Here is a 20,495-nt window from a genome sequence, read left to right on the forward strand (position 1 = left end):
TAAATGTTTTCTTATATGATCATTTGTATAAAATTAGACTTGACAATTTAGATAATAATTTGATAAAATATCTTGAAATTCGATACATGTGGATGAAGAAGATCTGACATCTTTGTAGATGATTTTTATTATAATTGTGACCAATACGTCCTTTCGAGTCAAAGTAAAAGGCAAAATGTTTTCAACTGAAATCGTGCAAAAAGCATGATTTCCTCACCTGGCGTGAAATTTGAAATAGTCTGAAAGATGATTTTATATTAAATCGATAATACAAAAGTAAAGTCAGTTGTAAATGTTTAAATGCATGACAAGTCTGCCGATGTTTAAAAACGCCGGGTAGCAATCCATTTATGTGTATAACCATTGACATGACAAACTACTCAACGGGTGAAGTCAACGTTAGTGCAAACACGACATCCTTTCAATAATTATTTGGGGCCTTTTTTTCTTCTTTTGGCCTCGGTGCTTAATATTTTTGTGAGTTTTTTTTAATTATTTCTTGGTGTCGTCAAACAGTTTTGCTGCGTCTTTTTATCAAAACATAACATTTAGCATTTGATAATAAGTTTACTATATAATTTGACTGATGATAACCAATAATGGATTCCATTCTAACCCATCTGCGCATTCATATGTTTCCCAATGCTGCCCACGTCCGATTTCTGTGGCTTTAAAACGACAATATTTAGTAATTATTCATATATTATACAAATAAATATATTGAACTTCAGAAGACTAGAAATCTGTAAAATAGTTGTATAAATATAAATTTATATTTCCTGAACTAAGAATAACAATTATTTTCTTTGACAATTTATTTTAAACTGATGTGAAATAACTATTTCACTGCGATTCATAGTGCTTCCATTATTTCTTTATAGTTGGAAATTAACTGCTTAAAAAAGAATTATTTTTTGTGAAGTGTGGTCATTGTATAGAAAATGTAAGTGACATAATGACAAACTTGACCTCATACAAAATAAAACGTTTTATAAAGATATTTTAGCATGTAGCCGATTAAAAATGAATTCAGAATTTATCAAAATTATATGGGCGTATTAAGAAATAGTTAAAGCGTGAAATTTTATGGTAATCTATTTGCAACAACAAAACCGATTCCTTTATAGAATAGTAAAAATTTCCGCAAGTTGCAATACATATCGAATAAATTGTTATATGATTAAAGAAAATTGAGAGCGCTCTCATTGAAGTCCAATCGACTGGAAAAGCCAGGTTCTGTCCGAACCGTTACTTTTCTAGAAATACAGTATTGGTGACAAAACGTTGATGCCGATTTTCCGGATGGACACACTAACACTGATAAGTCATGATGGTGGATTTTCACCACTTTTGGAAAAGATTCCCGACAGGATTGTAGAACTATTATTTAGATTCCGGGTATTACAGTATTATAAACACCGATGCCTATCGATAATACCGCCATCTGTACACCCTCGGAACCTATTCAAATGGACATGTAAATCGCATAATTATACATTTTATATTCGATAATAATTGTTTTCGAAAATAAGATTTTTATCACAATAAATGTTCATCCTTGTGATTTATGGAAGCAGGGTAATTAAATACGCAAATAATTAGCACACGTAATGACCTTGAGTGGTGTGGGAAAAATATTCATTTCAAACTGAGACAAAAAGGTATTGTTTCGAAATTAAAGTTTAAAAATATAAAGAATCATTCTCTTTTGTTTAAAATGACTCCGCCTAATCAAATTTTAAACGTTTTGAAAAATATATTTTTTATCTTTAAGCAAATCTTTCAAAAGAAAATACGTGTATATTTGTTTAACTGTTTTACACTTTATCGCTATCTATTGAATGAAACAATACCAAAATATTTGCTTAACAAATATATCTTTTGATAAAAGCAAATGATACCAAAAGATAAGATCAGCTTCAAAATCTGACATTCATGCGGAAAACCTAAGCTTGTATTTTATTTCTGCTACAAGTTTCAAGTTCCACAAGGGATTTTAAAGGAGCTCACTAAAATACCTCTCATTGTTACTGAAACGCCACCCAAGTAATCAAATTGCAGTTTGGAAATGAGTTGTGTTATGATTACACATGATAAAATCGCTTTGATATTTATAAAAAGTTTTAAAAAATTAAAATGATTCTTTCTATGCAATGCAAAAAAATCGTTATGAATTTTTAATCGTAAAATCAAAGTCTGTCCGTCTCAAAATTTATATTAATTTACTCGTATTTAAAAACAAATATTACACTGTTTTATTCACAAGAAATAGTTTGCAAATCTGTATATTTTAAAAAAGAAAAGTAAAATTATGTCTTCATCGATTTGAAATGAACCCTTTAAACACCCCCTAGTGTGTATATGGTAATACAACAATGTGTACAATCTAATAAACAGATGGATGTACATACAATATTTCATTAGCTAAAAGCATCCATTTCAAATATGTTCTTACAACATTTACAGAGAGTGGAGAATCATCATCAATTTAATTTAATTTACAAATTATTACATTGATTACCGGGTCAACATCATTTATCTTTGGCGACACAGTATTCTGAACATTTTGTTACTTTGATTAGAGATAAAATTGGATCTTTTATAGAACAATGAAATGATGATAATCAAAGTCATTAGCTTCCATAAAGGTCACTATCACTACCCTGTCTCTGAATTAATTGTCGGCCGTGCAATGTACCCGTTATGAACAGTCTCATAGCCAACAAAAGGAGTATCAATTTTCTAGAAGAACATTAACACATCGTTATGCTAAGATTTAATTAACGTTGGCTGCAGGTGTAATAAAATCATTACTGTATAACATAATTATGAATTTCTGTGTTTTGTTATTTACATTTTTATATCGTTAAAGTCAATTTTAAACAAGACTGGCACCATATAATTTAGAAAATAATCATTGTTCCGTTCCGGACAAATAGTTAAAGTTTGAAAATACTATATGTAATGTTTGCATGGTTGAAAAGTGATTGTATTAATAATTAATCAATTAATGAAATGCAGATTAAAAAAAGTAAAGCTTTGTATTTTGAAAACGAACAAAATATAGCGTAAGAATCACTGCAATGAAGTCTGGTTATATAGTTTAGCAGTACTTCTTCTTGGTATATTAAAATTCCATTTTGTTTTAAATATAAGACAAAAATAATAATAGCAAAAAATTATTCAAAACTATTTAGAGCAGATTTATGTATTTATATGTATGCTAATAAAATGTGAAACAAGTTTAGTTTTTCGCATTAAAATAGCTGATTTTTATTTCTTGCTGTCAGAGAAACGTGTTAGGGGGATTTAATTGTCTGGTCTGTACGGTATAGGCGACGATTGCTCATTTATCAGTACAGACCCCAAAGGGAAGTCAGCTAATAACCATTTAACAGTGTTGTTTAACGTACCATTCTGGGCTTATTTTACCGATGTTATAATTATGATGCTGTTGTGTTGATGACAGAACGTGTAATTAACATTGACTATTACAGTGTAGGAGTCAACAGGAAGAATACGACGCCACACTGCTTCCATCCCGCCCCGACCATTAACTCGTTACACTTTTCTTTTATGTTCTGTTACGACTGACGACGTTAGGGGAGGACTGCTCTTTTACGGGAATGTCTTAACTAAAGTTTGCTGTAATAGTAACACGATACATTGAACAAGAAAAAAAGAAAGTGTGGTCCGTCACCTCTAGGTACAACAAACAGCCCCAAGACTTTAATATGTTGTAATTTTATCGAAGAGTCTGTTTGTTTTTCATTTTGTTACTTCACTGCGTTGTTAGCCCATATGTCACTGTTACGCACGAAGGAAATTATAATTTGCAAAACTGTTTTTTTTTTTTTTTTAATCAAAAATATTGTTTACTCATAGTATATACAATAGGGCAATCGGAGTGCAAAATTATAAAAGTTTTTCTATTTTCATGGATATTAAAAGTTAGAGGAGAAGAATTAGAATTTGACATGAAAGTCCTTTCCTCTGATAACCATGATAACGTAAGAATTATCGTCAATCTCGTCATGGCAGAGAAAGCATCATGGCTCTACGCTTAAGTTTGCATTTCCTTCATCCTTTTATCTTTTTCGTGATATTCAAAACGTAAAGCAATTTTATTATGGATATAGTGCATGTTTATGTAATAGTCCGACTATTAATCCTTTACGTCCACGTTTTTAATAAGACTAAATTGCATTGTACATACGTCGCTATAAAAATCTGTTTTGGTGATAGAATTTCTGTTAACACGCTTTGAAACCGTTAATTGGTGTAACAATAACGAGCTTAAAGTTGTCAGTTTTAAATTCATCCATGAAAACAGAAACCTATGGAGCAAGCTTTTATTTGGTCTGATGATGGCGCTATGGTTCTTGATCTCTGTCAATATTTCAACCTATAGTCCGTTTACACAGTCTGAAACTTGATGATAACGTCTTAATGTTCCCTCTAATATGCTTTAAATCGCCATCAGATTGTATAACCAGAAGCTATTCTATAAAATTACTTTACATAACGTACATTTACACGTAAATTCGTAATTTGTAGAAACATTAAGACACAAAAGACTTTACAATAGTGTAAAATCAGTTCATTGTTAACATTTGAAATCTGAGTAAAGATGTCTCATTAGAATCATTCCAATATTCGAATAAACATTCTTAAATCATACTTTTTACATTTTACAATTCCTAAAATATTTAAACCGTGAACATTATTTCATATAACAATTAAAAAGAAGTATATGACCTACATTTTCTAAATTAAAAACTATTTATAATTTTTTTAAGAAGGGTAGCATAAATAACAGAATCACATGCATGTACTTGTTTGTAAATATATTGGTTCATTTCCTTTAGATCAGGTGTATGGAACACCAGTCCGGAATAAACATGAACGTTATAATGTACAAAACCAGGAAAAGAAATGAAAAAAGAGTAAAAATCATAACGTCTTGGATTTTTCTCCAGGACATTTTCGCTTTTTTTCATACAGGACAATATGCGCTTTTTTTACAAGACTTTTTCGCTTTTTATACAGTACATTTTATTTTTTTTTTCTGTTTTTTATCACTCCTCCTCCATACGGAGTCCTACTGTGCATATTCAAACCACATCACATTTTTGCATTTCTATATACATTATGCTGCTAAAAAACTAAAAATCTAAAGACACATAGGACCAGTCTTCACAAGTCAGTTTTTGCTTGATACCTATAGACCAAGATAATGAACAAATTTTGCTCGCGTCATCGGTTCTAACAGTTCTTTATCCTAAATCTCAAATTAATATTCAAACTCCTCTCTTATAATTCTAGACTGAAGTGCCAGATTGTCGATATATATCTTTATTTGATGTATTTAACGCGGATTGCTGTTCAAGGACACTTTAAAAAAGACAGGACATTGCAGGTTAATATGAGCTGGTCATTATAGTGGATAAGATATGATTCTGGACCATTTGTTGTTCATTGTTTTTGTGGAAATCGAGAGTCAATAGTTATGTTATTTCTGTCAGATAATCTGTAAATTTGGAACAACTAAGTTCTTCTCTCAAATCCACTGTGACATATGCACTTTTTTCTCTACTTGACTCTTTAACTTTAAGATCCATACTTCATGACTATGTTAAAGTGAACTAACTCACAACAAAGGGTATTCAATTAGCTAATGAATACAGCTTCATACGACTGTTACTGGTAAAAAGAACAAACGTGTGGTCAATTTAGTACATGTGTATTTAAATCTAAAGCGCAAGTGTCCATCGTGTTTGGAGCGCAAAAGTCTTTTCGTGTTACATGTAAACAAGGGCAAACGTCCTCTGTCCCTAAGGAATACATTTATGGATTTTTTTCAATGCTGTTAAAATTCAAACGAAATGTGCAGAATTGTTAAGCCAGTGTACTATTTTCGGTTTTTCGGTAGACCTAATTGTCCAATACCTAGTCATCCTAATGAATGAAGTGCATCAGTATATCTTTCCATTCATGATTCAAGATAAAAAAAATTGATGACATAATAATGAAAAGACAAGATTCAGAAAAAAGAACGAAATATATACTTGCATACATATATAAATATATGAAGAATGCAATATCTATACTATAAGTCATAGTTTTCGTCGGTTTAAATTCATAAAACAGTATTTAATTTCTTTAAGAATATTAATATTTTCTAATATAACTTAACATTATATGTCATAGGTCAACAGAGATACATCATTTTCTTGATCTGATCTTCATTAGGGCGGTTTGTTTAACACATTCAGATGTACGTATTTTTCTGTAACATCTTTGACATGAAGTTTAAAAATCGTTACAATGTAAACCGCAATATTCATCCACAATCATTCTATGCTTACATACTTATTCACATTTCACATGTAATTTCGTGTGGCGTATCTATGTGTTGCTCTAATTTTTAAACCTTTTTTTAATGTTTAAAAGGATGGTATATTAGCACTGAACATTGTAGCATATATTTCTGAATGAATATGAAATTAGACATCACGTGTGTTGATTTAACACGATCTTACAGAATTCTCTTACCAAATGCAACGTAAATTATCAGGCATAACATGCAGACATGAAATTGGCATGACCAACTCTCCTACAAGTAATGATTTTATCTTGTTCATTTATTATCTGATTGCAGTATTGATATTTAATTTACTTTTAGCTCCAAATTCACAGAAGCACTAATACATATAAATTATATAAAATGTGTCAAAAATTACCCGAGAAAAGCCTTATTACATTTTGACAGCGCACATGGTATAATTTGAACATTACAAAGATTTATAGAGAAGCAACAGAACATTACGTAATTATAGCGTTCTGGTATACAAAAACGAACACTTGTTCAACAATCACAATTAATTTAACTTGATTAATTAATTTAATTATTTCAAGTTAATTGTGCATTATGACGGATTGTTTTGAACAATTTGTAAAGGACACTGAGTAATTTATTACCATCTCCTTGACTATTAATTTAAAGTTCAAAAATCAAATTCAGTTGTAATGCGAAATTGATTGGTTCCTAACAATTACAGAAAAATACGACTTTTAATAACCTCTTTTACAATGTTTCCATTATGAAAAATTATAAAGCAATTGAAATATGATTTTGTTGTATTGTTCTAATGGACAATATTTAATAGGGTAGAATGTTTACACTATGACTAACAAGGTGTGGTCTTTTGGCCTTACATGCGATGTGTACCAGGTACTTATGGTGTGTCTGCCTGATTCACTGTTGTTTTGATATAAGCTCTATGTATTGAGTAATCTTGCTTGTCTTTATTATAAAGTTTGTTTTGTATCTTTAAACGACCTTTCTTTTATAATTTCATATCTATAAGTGAACGGTATTATTCTTCAAATCTAAATATTATTTTTAGGTGCATATTTTTTAAAGAACGACACGGTACCACGGCCTTTTTTAAGAGCTGTCAATATGTATTTTTTCTAATAGTTTTTTTGCACTTCCTCACACGAGCCCGAGATCTCTGTACTAGGAAGGAAAAAAATAAACCTGTTGATACTCATTGTACATCTGCATTCATTGGTAGGTTGCAAGTCTACATTCGACAAAATTGTTAAATATGATTTCACTTTTGGCACGTATATGTTCTTGCTTTAATACAAAGAAAACAAAGTCTTTTTTTCATTGTCATTTATAAATTATTTATAGCATATTTAAATATTCCACTATTTGCATGAAGATAGTCAAAGGCAAAGTTAAACTTATATAACATTGAACTAAATTGTTTTTTTTTTATGATTAAGATTTTCAAACAAAATAAAACAGATCATTGTAAATCTCATTTGTTTTTTGTGATACCTATTGATCTAACAATGGACTAATGCATTTAGTATAAGTAATTGATAAACGTTTTCGAGGTTGGCATGTTCTATGCAGTATAACAGTATTCAGGAATATCGGGGGTGTACAATAATATATCAAAGTACATGTATATAAACAACCGACATAATAGCAAACCAAAGCACATAACAAACTACCAACATACTAGTATACATATATCTTTATCTTTATTCTCACAAACCAAATTACAAAGGTATAGAGATAATTATACATATTTCAATACAATTACATAAATAAATAATGTACGAAAGTAGATAGAGGCATTCACAATTCTTCACCCAGAAAAGTTCAATTTGTTATTAATCTCCTTAATAAGTTTACATAGTTCGTTCAGTTCTGTACATTTTTTAGAATTCATTAAGTCATAAAACTTCAATGTGTTTGGTCTATTTCTATAGTAAAATGCAATACATTGTTTTCTACAGTTATCAAAAGCTGAACAATTAAAAATGTAATGGTATTCATCACCAATGGCATCTGAATTACACAATACACATTTTCTGTTTTCTCTTTCTATGTTTTGCCATCTTCCAGTTTCTATTGGAAAGTACATAATAAACTACCGACATAATAGAACACCAAAGCACATTATAAACTACCAACATAATAGCACACCAGAACACATAATAAACTACCGACATAATAGAACACCAAAGCACATTATAAACTACCGACATAATAGAACACCAAAGCACATAATAAACTACCGACATAATAGAACACCAAAGCACATTATAAACTACCGACATAATAGAACACCAAAGCACATTATAAACTACCGACATAATAGAACACCAAAGCACATAATAAACTACCGACATAATAGAACACCAAAGCACATTATAAACTACCGACATAATAGAACACCAAAGCACATTATAAACTACCAACATAATAGCACACCAAAGCACATTATAAAGTACAAACATGCTTGCCCACCAAAGCACATTCAACTCCAACATACTAGCAAACCAAATCACATTATAAACTACCAACATACTAGCATACGAAAGTATATAATAAACTACCGACACAATTGCACACCAAAGCATATTATAAACTACTAACATACTAGCACACCACATCCCATTCAATTCTAACATACTAGCAACCCAAAGAACATTATAAACAGCCAACATAATAGCACACCAAAGTACACCATTATCAGCCAACATAATAGCACACTAAAGCACAATATAAACAGCCAACATAATAGCACATTAAAGTACACCATTATCAGCCAATATAAGAGCACACCAAAGTACACCATTATCAGCCAACATACTAGCACACTAAAGCACATTATAAACAGCCAACATAATAACACACCAAAGAAAACCATTAGCAGCCAACATAATAATACACCAAAGTACACCATTATCAGCCAACATAATAGCACACCAAAGTACACCATTATCAGCCAAAATAATAGCACACTAAAGCAAATTATAAACAACCATCATAATAACACACTAAGGTACACCATTATCAGCCAACATAATAGCACACTAAAGCACATTATAAACAGCCAACATAATAGCACACCACAGTACACCATTATCAGCCAACATAATAGCACACTAAAGTACACCATTATCAGCCAACATAATAGCACACTAAAGCACATTATAAACAGCCAACATAATAACACACTGAGGTACACCATTATCAGCCAATATAATAGCACACTAAAGCACATTATAAACAGCCAACATAATAGCACACCACAGTACACCATTATCAGCCAACATAATAGCACACTAAAGTACACCATTATCAGCCAACATAATAGCACGCCAAAGTACACCATTATCAGCCAAAATAATAGCACACTAAAGCAAATTATAAACAACCATCATAAAAGCACACTAAAGTACACCATTATCAGCCAACATAACAGCGCACTAAAGCACATTATAAACAGACAACATAATAGCACACTAAAGTACACCATTATCAGCCAACATTATAGCACACTAAAGCACATTATAAATAGCCAACATAATAGCACACTAAAGTACACCACTATCAGCCAACATAATAGCACACTAAAGTACACCATTATCAGCCAACATAATAGCACACTAAAGTACACCATTATCAGTCAACATAATAGCACACTAAAGCACATTATAAACAACCATCATAATAGCACACCAAAATTCACCATTATCAGCCCACTAAGCACATTATAAACAACCATCATAGTAGCACACTAAAGTACACCATTATCAGTCAACATAATAGCACACTAAAGTACACCACTATCAGCCAACATAATAGCACACTAAAGCACATATAAACAGCCAAAATAATAGCACACTACAGTACACCATTATCAGCCAACATAATAGCACACTAAAGCACATTATAAACAACCAAAATAATAGCACACTAAAGTACACCACTATCAGCCAACATAATAGCACACTTAATTACACCATTATCAGCCAACATAAAAGCACACTAAAGTACACCATTATCAGCCAACATAACAGCACACTAAAGCACATTATAAACAACCAAAATAATAGCACACTAAAGTACACCACTATCAGCCAACATAATAGCACACTTAAGTACACCATTATCAGCCAACATAATAACACACTAAAGTATACCATTATCAGCCAACATAATAGCACACTTAAGTACACCACTATCAGCCAACATAATAGCACACTAAAGTACACCCATAATAGCACCCTAAAGTACACCATCATCAGCCAACATAATAGCACCCTAAAGTACACCACTATCAGCCAACATAATAGCACACTAAAGTACACCACTATCAGCCAACATAATAGCACACTAAAGTACACCACTATCAGCCAACATTATAGCACACTAAAGTACACAACTATCAGCCAACATAATAACACACTAAAGTACACCATTATCAGCCAACATAATAGCACACTAAAGTACACCATTATCAGCCAACATAATAGCACACTAAAGTACACCATTATCAGCCAACATAATAACACACTAAAGTACACCATTATCAGCCAACATAATAGCACACTAAAGTACACCACTATCAGCCAACATAATAACACACTAAAGTACACCATTATCAGGCAACATAATATCACACCAAAGTATATTATAAACAACCAACATAATACCATACATAAGTAGATTATAAACTGCCAGCATCATCATAGCGCAGAAAAGTACATTATAATCCTCCTCCTCCTCCTCCTCCTCCTCCTCCTCCTCATCATCATCATCCTCATCATCATCATCATCATCATCATCATCATCATCATCATCATCATCATCATCATCATCATCATCATCATCATCATCATCATCATCATCATCATCATCATCATCATCATCATCATCAACGTCGTCGTCGTCGTTGTCGTCATCATCGTCATCATCGTCGTCTTCGTCGTCGTCATTGTTAAAGGTAGCAGCAGCAGTAGCAGAAGAGGAATAAGAAGAAGAGATGTAAAGGATATGCCAGAACACTTTTTCCTCATCTAAAGAAACTATATTGTATTATGAATTATAATCAATATTTGTTTCATTATTTTATTTGTTTGCAGATTTTTCAATATTTTATTTCTGACTTGTTATATTATTCAAACATAAATAGCAGTAAACGATTGTTTTAAAAGGGCGTTATTTGCACTGAACTTATGTCGTGTATGATTATCTAGTTCGCTAACTTGATTCTTGGAAGGAACTATAAAAGCATGCATTGACATGCTCGATTGTCGTGATAATGTGTTCTTGTGGTGATTAAATGCCAGGCAATATTCGATTTTCTTTTTGTTCACCGAATGAACCTCGGGTTACATTGCAAATTTCGATTTAGAATATCTTGTTCTTGAAGTTAATACTAGCGACATTGAAATTCATTAAGTTTCAAGCTTTAAAATGAAAAATATGATAACAAGAAAAACGGCAAATGTATATATTCTCAGGAACAAAGTTTGACCATTCCATATCCCGAAAGAAATGTTTTATGCAGCACAGAGTAATCGAATGCATAAGAGATTAAGTTCATTTCTTATCTGTAGTGTTGACATTTTGCATTCATGGTAGGAGCTATACATTCAAAGTAAAAGTTATAAATGTTACGTCCGAGTGAACTTTTAAAGATAACAAATGTACAGCTTATGTGTGAAAAGAAAGATAACTCTAATCACTTATTGTCTATCGCTATATGATAATAACCTTTAAACTATTCTTCAGAAATCCCAAATATGAATTAAAAATGCCTATTGTTTTTTTATTCTTGTTTATAGAGTAATATTATACATGCGCCATATAATTTAGTACTATTTCAAATTTCAAATGCTCTCATCATTTAATGCTAATCTGATAACCCAGAAAGTTTTACTTCAAACTTGATTCCAATGAAACTTGTCATATCAAGTTATAGTTCGAATTGCTTATTCTTTTCATGTGATTAATACGTAACTGGAAGTTAACTTTAACTATTACTTGTAAAAAATATAAAATTCACAAGAGTCAAACATAACTGTACCTTCTTTCATGTTTGGCAGCCTTGAGATTTAGTAATTTGTTCTTGTAAAAAAAAAATAAGAATGATAAGTTTTGGTTTGTAATGCTGTGTGTATTTGGTTGTTTGTTTGTTTCGTATAACTTTCTCATGTCTTGTTTCGTTGAATAGGTAGGTCACAACCCCGAATATTAGGTGTAGCCTGAAATAAAAATTTAAATTGTATTTTAAAGATTTTTTGAATGCTGATTTCAATATTTAAGCAATAACATTTGAAATCTTTATAAAAAGAATGCTTGAATCCTGCTTAACGTCCAATGACAATTATTTATTAAAGCAAAGAAACAATTAGATTGATAGTAGAACATTGTAGATAGCAAAACCTATCATTATTAAACAAAATTATGTGGACAAGTTCTTAAGAAATAGCAATTTATGTCGTATTTACGTACATTCTATACATTTTAGAGATCTCTTTCACAAATTGTTTTATTGATTTTATATCTGGGAGTAAAAATGATACATATGTATCATCCTTTCATATTCAGATGCAGGAAGTTCATCGAGTTCTAAATGCATATAACATTTCCCCAAAATCCGAAATACCGCCAAATTATATACACTTCACCTTAAAAATAACACTTTAACTACCATTTAAATAAGGGTAAGTACCTGATTACAACGTGTTTCGGTTGAGTTTAAAACGTGTCAAATAAAACTTCGCTTTTCAAAGTGTATTTTAAAAAAATTTGAATAGTCTATGACTAAACGCATGTAAATAAAAATATTTTTCTCAGGTATACAAGTCTTCGCTTTTAAAAACACTTTCTCTTTAAAAAGTAGCCGTTTTCATTATATTTTGATAACATGATGTTCTAATAATTTGAGAGTATACATGAAGGAAAGTGTGACCATTCATTAAGATGAAAAAATAAACTTGAGAACTTGATTTTTATCAAAGTTGAATTAAGAGATAATATCGAAAAAAGTGTTTGATATTTAAATTTAAAGGGTTAAATGACTTTGATCACTCCTAACCTCTAATCATTAACCGTTTGACTTTTTATTATGAAGAGATGATATCTGCACCAAATTATGCCAATCGTGTCCGAACATACCCTCAAGTATTTATAAACAAGTTTCGGTAAAAACAATATATAACCCACTATTGCATGAAAGTCCTTGCAATTGTTGTCTTAGACCTCAGGGTAGAATAACACTTTTTGTGTTTGAAATTGTGTATAAACAAGAATTTTAAAATTTTGACAATACATAATAAAATATTTTCGCATCTCTTTAAAGGTTATGCAATTGAACAACATATTATTCTGAAAACATTTGTAGTTATAAATGAAGACATCAGTTTTATGCAATAGTGACATCAATCAAAGTAGAAGAGACAGACATGAGCAATTTTAGGAATTTTGTTAAATAGAATTATGATTGTATAATGATTAAAGATCCTTGAAAGATATACAAAAAATCGAAACAATACAATACAAATAAGCACGCATGTTGTATTTATACTGAGTTTTGTCAAAACAATGACGAATTTATTTAACTTGCTCCTAGTATTTATGAAATAAAAATAGATAAAAGATAGTTCAAAAACAGTAGAAAATAAATGTGCATTATTATATTATTAAAGATTTCAATCAGAACTAGTTAACAGAATCTGCTTCAATGTCCTAGAACATGCAATTGTTGTAGGCCTCATACACAGTGGCTGAAATCTCAAGACTAACATGCAATTGTTGTAAGCCTTATACACAGTGGCTGAAATCTCAAGACTAATATGCAATTGTTGTAGGCCTCATACACAGTGGCTGAAATCTCAAGACTAACATGCAATTGTTGTAGGCCTCATACACAGTGGCTGAAATCTCAAGACTAACATGCAATTGTTGTAGGCCTCATACTCAGTGGCTGAAATCTCAAGACTAACATGCAATTGTTGTAGACCTCATACACAATGGCTGAAATCTCTAGACTAACATGCAATTGTTGTAGGCCTCATACACAATGGCTGAAATCTCAAGACTAACACAGAGATAACTCTTATAATAATTAAAATCGTCATGGCCAAATTGGACAACTGTAATATAAACATTGGATCAGAAGACAAGAAATTAAACACACACACACACACACCCTATGCAAGTCATTAAACGACTTTTAAAAATGATATAAGACCGTAAAAAGAGGTTCAAGATATCAAAGGGACATTAAAAATTATTGAGTCGAAGAGAAACTGACAACGCCATATTACGTGAAAACGGAAAACGACGAAAGGCAAAAAAAGTTCACAAGACACTAGACAGAAAACTGAAGACTTAGCAACACGAACTTCACAATAAATTGGGTGTGATCTCAGGTTGAAGATCCTGGAGGGTAGGCAGAACCTGATCCACTAGTTGCACCTGTCATGTTGCTCATGGTAAGTACATATCTGGTGATCAATCTCATTCGGTGATGGCATAATCGAGGAACAGATTACGGGATTGTGGTTATAAGGGATCCCAATAAACTAAACTGTGTAAAATCTAAAAAAAAGAAAAAAAAGAAAAAAAGAAAGACAAGTCATGACCAGACGTAAATCAATAACATATAAACCATCTCTAAATCCTGAATATAGTGGTGTGACATCAGAATAATGTAACAAACTGTACAAATCAATTGAAATGGACTTAAAAACTAACTAACTAAAAAACCCAAAATATAGTCCTCAATAAAAAAAAATGGAAAGAGTGACGTCGGATCATTAAAGAAGCTCTTACAACCTATTGAAAAAAATTGCATAAACGGGAGAGATCTGATAAAAAATGAATATTGAGGATATTCGTATATCTCATTTAAAAAATGTTTTAATAGATAATTAAAAGATATTAATAAAGGATGTTGTTAATAGAACCCGTAAAGTTAGATACTATCCACGTAAGCTTATTGGTCCTATGAAATTTTGTTTGAAAGGGTAATCAATTTAACACTATATTAATATTTTTTAATATTGTCTTTGTTGGTACTTAAATTGATATTGTTTTATATTAATTAAAACATAACTTACATTATTATGTATTGCAATATATTGACTGTCCTATACATACCGTTTCTACCTATATGTTGGCAACTATTTATGACATCTGTGTATCCGCTTAAGTACCTGTCTTTGTAAAAATCATACAGGTTCCTGTTGATTGACGATGCATGACCCCTCTTCAAATATCTTTATATTTTGTTTATGAAGAAGGTATGGTATGAAATTAAGTTTCATATATCTATTTTTTTCTATTGAACCTTGATTGCCATGGAAACCGTCCTAACAAAATTTTGCCTAAATACTTTTTTTCTTTTGAACCTTGATTGCCATGGAAACCGTCCTAACAAAATTTTGCCTAAATACGTGCAAAAGTAGCCTTTGAAAATTGAAAAATAAGGGATTTTAAAGTACCATTGCAATAAAGTTAATCAATACAAACAATAAACATTTTTACATTGTTGACAAACAAAACCCCAAACTATTCAAAAACGTTAAAATTTTGAATTTACCTAATAGTTTGTTTCCATAACAACCATTTAAAAATATGTTAAAATTCGATAATAAAAAATTTCAAAAATCGCCAAATTTTATTTCTATTTATCTCCCAAGACCAACAATACCATAACATGTCACTGACAAATTTTGAAAGACAACATATTATTTATTATACATTATACATATATTTATATTACGTATTATATATTCATGAAATAAAAAGAAAGCCGTGCGGTTTTTTTCTTTAAAAAAAATATTTTCATTCAAAAATTGTCAATTTTCACAAAAATCCAGATTTCCATACAGATAAACAATCAAAGATCTTGAACTTAATGAGCCAAACTCATCCATTTATATGTGTAATTCGGACACACATTTGTTAATTATAAATGAGAATATACAATTTATAAAAATATATTCGTACAGAATGAAAACTAATCACTCTGGGTATGGTGCCCCCCCTTTTTAAAAAAAAAATGTGGTATTTAATTGTGCTTTCTTGTGAACATTTTGAGCATTTAAGCATAACATTTCTTCTATGGTTGAGGGCAGTAAATGTACCCCTTCCTCCTAATATTAGATATAAGATTTCTCAGAAATATGAAAAAAATGTGAATGGTTACGCATAACCAAGTGTCTTGCCTGGGACTGATGTTGTCAGTGAAAAAGAATAATGTTGAACTCCAAAAACATTTAAGTCTATATATTAAAATATGAAGATGTGGTAAAATCGCCAATGGGACAACTTTCCACCAGAGACCAAGTGACAATGAAATTAACAACTACATGTCATCGTACGGCCTTCAACAATGAGCATAACATGTTTATCAGAAAAACAAAACATAATGAACATATAAAAAAAATTTTTTTGCTCAGGATACTATCACTTTAAAAATGGCTATATAGAAGTCACAGTAAAAGTTTCATGGAATTCTGTGTTGGTTTGAATCAGATTATTGATGCTTTAAAAACTTTTACCTTAGACTGTAAGATCTGCCTAACAAGAATGCACACCCTGAAATGTCTCGCCTGTCTTATTTATCATTGAATTGCTGTTGAAACTCTGTTAATGAACATTTTAAAACAAGTACCATATTAACTTAACATTATCAATGTTCTAAGAAAATGAGGTCACGGTCAGATGAACAATGGCAGACACACATGTACACCTTGCAATCATTCCATACACCAAATATAGTAGTCCTATCGCTTATAGTATCGATAAACTGACATAATTACGAAAACTAATCATTGACCAATGAACGATGAAAATAAGATCATGGACAGATGAAACCTGCCAGAAAGACATGTACACCTTATATTGTTCCATACACAAAACAGAATGGTCCCATTGCTTATAGTATCCGATAAATAGACCAAACCCGAAAAAAAAAACAAATATTGTTCATGAACAATGAAATTCAGGTCAAAGTCAGATGAAACCTGCCAGTCTGACATTCCATACACAAAATATAATTGACCTATTGCTTATAGTATCTGAGATACAGACTTGACCTCGTATCTTTAACCTTGATCACTGATCTACAGAATGTGGTCGAGGTCAGGTGAACCTTACCTGACGGAAACGTAGACGTTGCAAGGAACCCACATACCAAAATAATTGAGTATTGGGATTGTAATTTATTTTCAAGCAGTCACTAAACCATGAAAATGAGATCAAGGACAATGGACTTATAACAGACGGAATCTTCGTAACATAAGGTATCTGCACATGTAAGGGATGAAGCACCGAGGGGCGTGTTTTATTGGTCTCTTCTGTACATCTTCAGAATGTCTTTTTGGTGAAGAGTCAAACTAGACGATCTAAAGAGCCTGTGTCGCTCACCTTGGTCTATGTGCATATTTAACAAAGGATACTCTCCAACATTGTAGACGAGAATGGAATTCATGACAAAAATCTCTGTTTTGTTGATCTTGTATTACTGATTATAAGGTCTGTTTAGTTTCTCTCTATCTTCTTTAGTTTTTGCTCAAAACACAAGAGGGTTAAAAAAATCCTCATTTAAGGGTAATCACTCCTATAAAGAGTGACAGTCTACTAACTATATCAGCAACATTTGACTTGTTTGTAGATCCTGCCTTGCTGATCATTTTTGTGATTTAAAGTGTCTATTTATCTATTATATTTTAATCATATAAGGCAAAATGCAAAAACAATGGTAAAAAAAAAATCATCATTAAAGGGCAATAACTCCAATAAGGAGTCGTGGGATGATTTTCTCTCTTTGTCTTAATTATAGATTTTGTCTTCCTGATAATTTTTGCTTATTTAAGTTTCTATCTATCTATTATAGTTTTTAAAATACAAGGCCAAAATGCAAAAAAATGGTACAAATCGTCATCAGAGGGAAATAACTCTAATAAGGAGTCGCCTGACGATTTTGACAATGCATACTTATTTAACTTGCAATTTAAAGTTTCTCTCTATCTATCATAGTTTTCAAGATTATAGGCAAAAATGAAAAATAAATTAGTAAAATTTGTCATTTAAGGGCAATAACTCCTATAAGAAGTTTTGACGTATATGGACAATTGGTAGAGCTCAACATTCTGAACAGTTTTGCGCTAGATTTTCTCTATTTATAACATTTTTTAAAATAATAGACAAAACTTGCATTTTACCCCTTTGTTCTACTTTTAGCCATGTCAGCCATCTTGGTTGGCAGACCGGGTCATTGGACACATTTTTTAAACTAAATACCCCAATGATGATTGTGGCCAAGTTTTGTTAAATTTGGCCAAGTAGTTTCAGAGGAGAAGATTTTTGTAAAAGTTAATGACGGACGACGACAGACGACGACGGATGCCAAGTGATTAGAAAATCTCACTTGGCCCTCTAGGCCAGGTGAGCTAAACAAATGAATCTGGACCTCTTCTGGAAATATTCTTTAAAAGAAGCAATAAAAACAAAAATTCAATATGCTGTCGAATATAGCAGATTTAAAAAAAAATTGGATGACATAAAAGAAATTTACGATGATTTATTATAGAAAATAAGATATATCATCAGTTCCGTTTCGGTAAACACGACTGTAATAGTCTTGTTAAATCTTCATAAAATAACCTATAACTATTACAAACACAAAAAATTGCTCCACTGAAACAGCATAATAATTGTTAATTTGTAGATTCCTGTTTTTGTCAAGTTTGTTTTCTCTTTGGTTGAAGGTCATACAGTGACCTACATGTATAGTTGTTTACATCCTTGTCATTTGGTCTCTGGTGGATAGTAGTCTGGTGGATAGTAGTCTGGTGGATAGTAGTCTGGTGGAAAGTAGTCTGGAGGATAGTACTCTGGTGGATAGTAGTCTGGAGGATAGTAGTCTGGTAGATAGTAGTCTGGTGGATAGTAGTCTGGTGGATAGTAGTCTGGTAGATAGTAGTCTGGTGGATAGTAGTCTGGAGGATAGTAGTCTGGTGGATAGTAGTCTGGTGGAAAGTAGTCTGGAAGATAGTGCTCTGGTGGATAGTAGTCTGGTGGATAGTAGTCTGGTGGATAGTAGTCTGGTAGATAGTAATCTGGTGGATAGTAGTCTGGTGGATAGTAGTCTGGTGGATAGTAGTCTCCTTGGAAAGTATACCACATCTCCTTATTCTAACTCTGGTGGATAGTAGTCTCCATGGAAAGTATACCACATCTCCTTATTCTAACTCTGGTGGATAGTAGTCTCCTTGGAAAGTATACCACATCTCCTTATTCTAACTGTGGTGGATAGTAGTCTCATTGGAAAGTATACCACATTTCATTATTCTAACTCTGGTGGATAGTAGTCTCATTGGAAAGTATACCACATTTCATTATTCCAACTCTGGTGGATAATAGTCTCATTGGAAAGTATACCACATCTCCTTATTCCAACTCTGGTGGATAATAGTCTCATTGGAAAGTATACCACATCTCCTTATTCCAACTGTGGTGGATAGTAGTCTCATTGGAAAGTATACCACATTTCATTATTCTAACTCTGGTGGATAGTAGTCTCATTGGAAAGTTTACCACATCTCCTTATTCTAACTCTGGTGGATAGTAGTCTCATTGGAAAGTATACCACATCTCATTATTCTTACTCTGGTGGATAGTAGTCTCATTGGAAAGTATACCCCATTTCATTATTCTAACTCTGGTGGATAGTAGTCTCATTGGAAAGTATACCACATCTCCTTATTCTAACTCTGGTGTATAGTAGTCTCATTGGAAAGTATACCACATCCCCTTATTCTAACTCTGGTGGATAGTAGTCTCCTTGGAAAGTATACCACATCTCCTTATTCTAACTCTGGTGGATAGTAGTCTCCTTGGAAAGTATACCAAATCTAACTCTGGTGGATAGTAGTCTCATTGGAAAGTATACCACATCTCCTTATTCTAACTCTGGTGGATAGTAGTCTCCTTGGAAAGTATACCACATCTCCTTATTCTAACTCTGGTGGATAGTAGTCTCATTGGAAAGTATACCACATCTCCTTATTCCAACTGTGGTGGATAGTAGTCTCATTGGAAAGTATACCACATTTCATTATTCTAACTCTGGTGGATAGTAGTCTCATTGGAAAGTTTACCA

The sequence above is a fragment of the Mytilus californianus genome, unplaced genomic scaffold, assembly GCF_021869535.1.
Source record: "Mytilus californianus isolate M0D057914Y unplaced genomic scaffold, xbMytCali1.0.p SCAF_19, whole genome shotgun sequence".
NCBI classification, from domain to species: domain Eukaryota; kingdom Metazoa; phylum Mollusca; class Bivalvia; order Mytilida; family Mytilidae; genus Mytilus; species Mytilus californianus.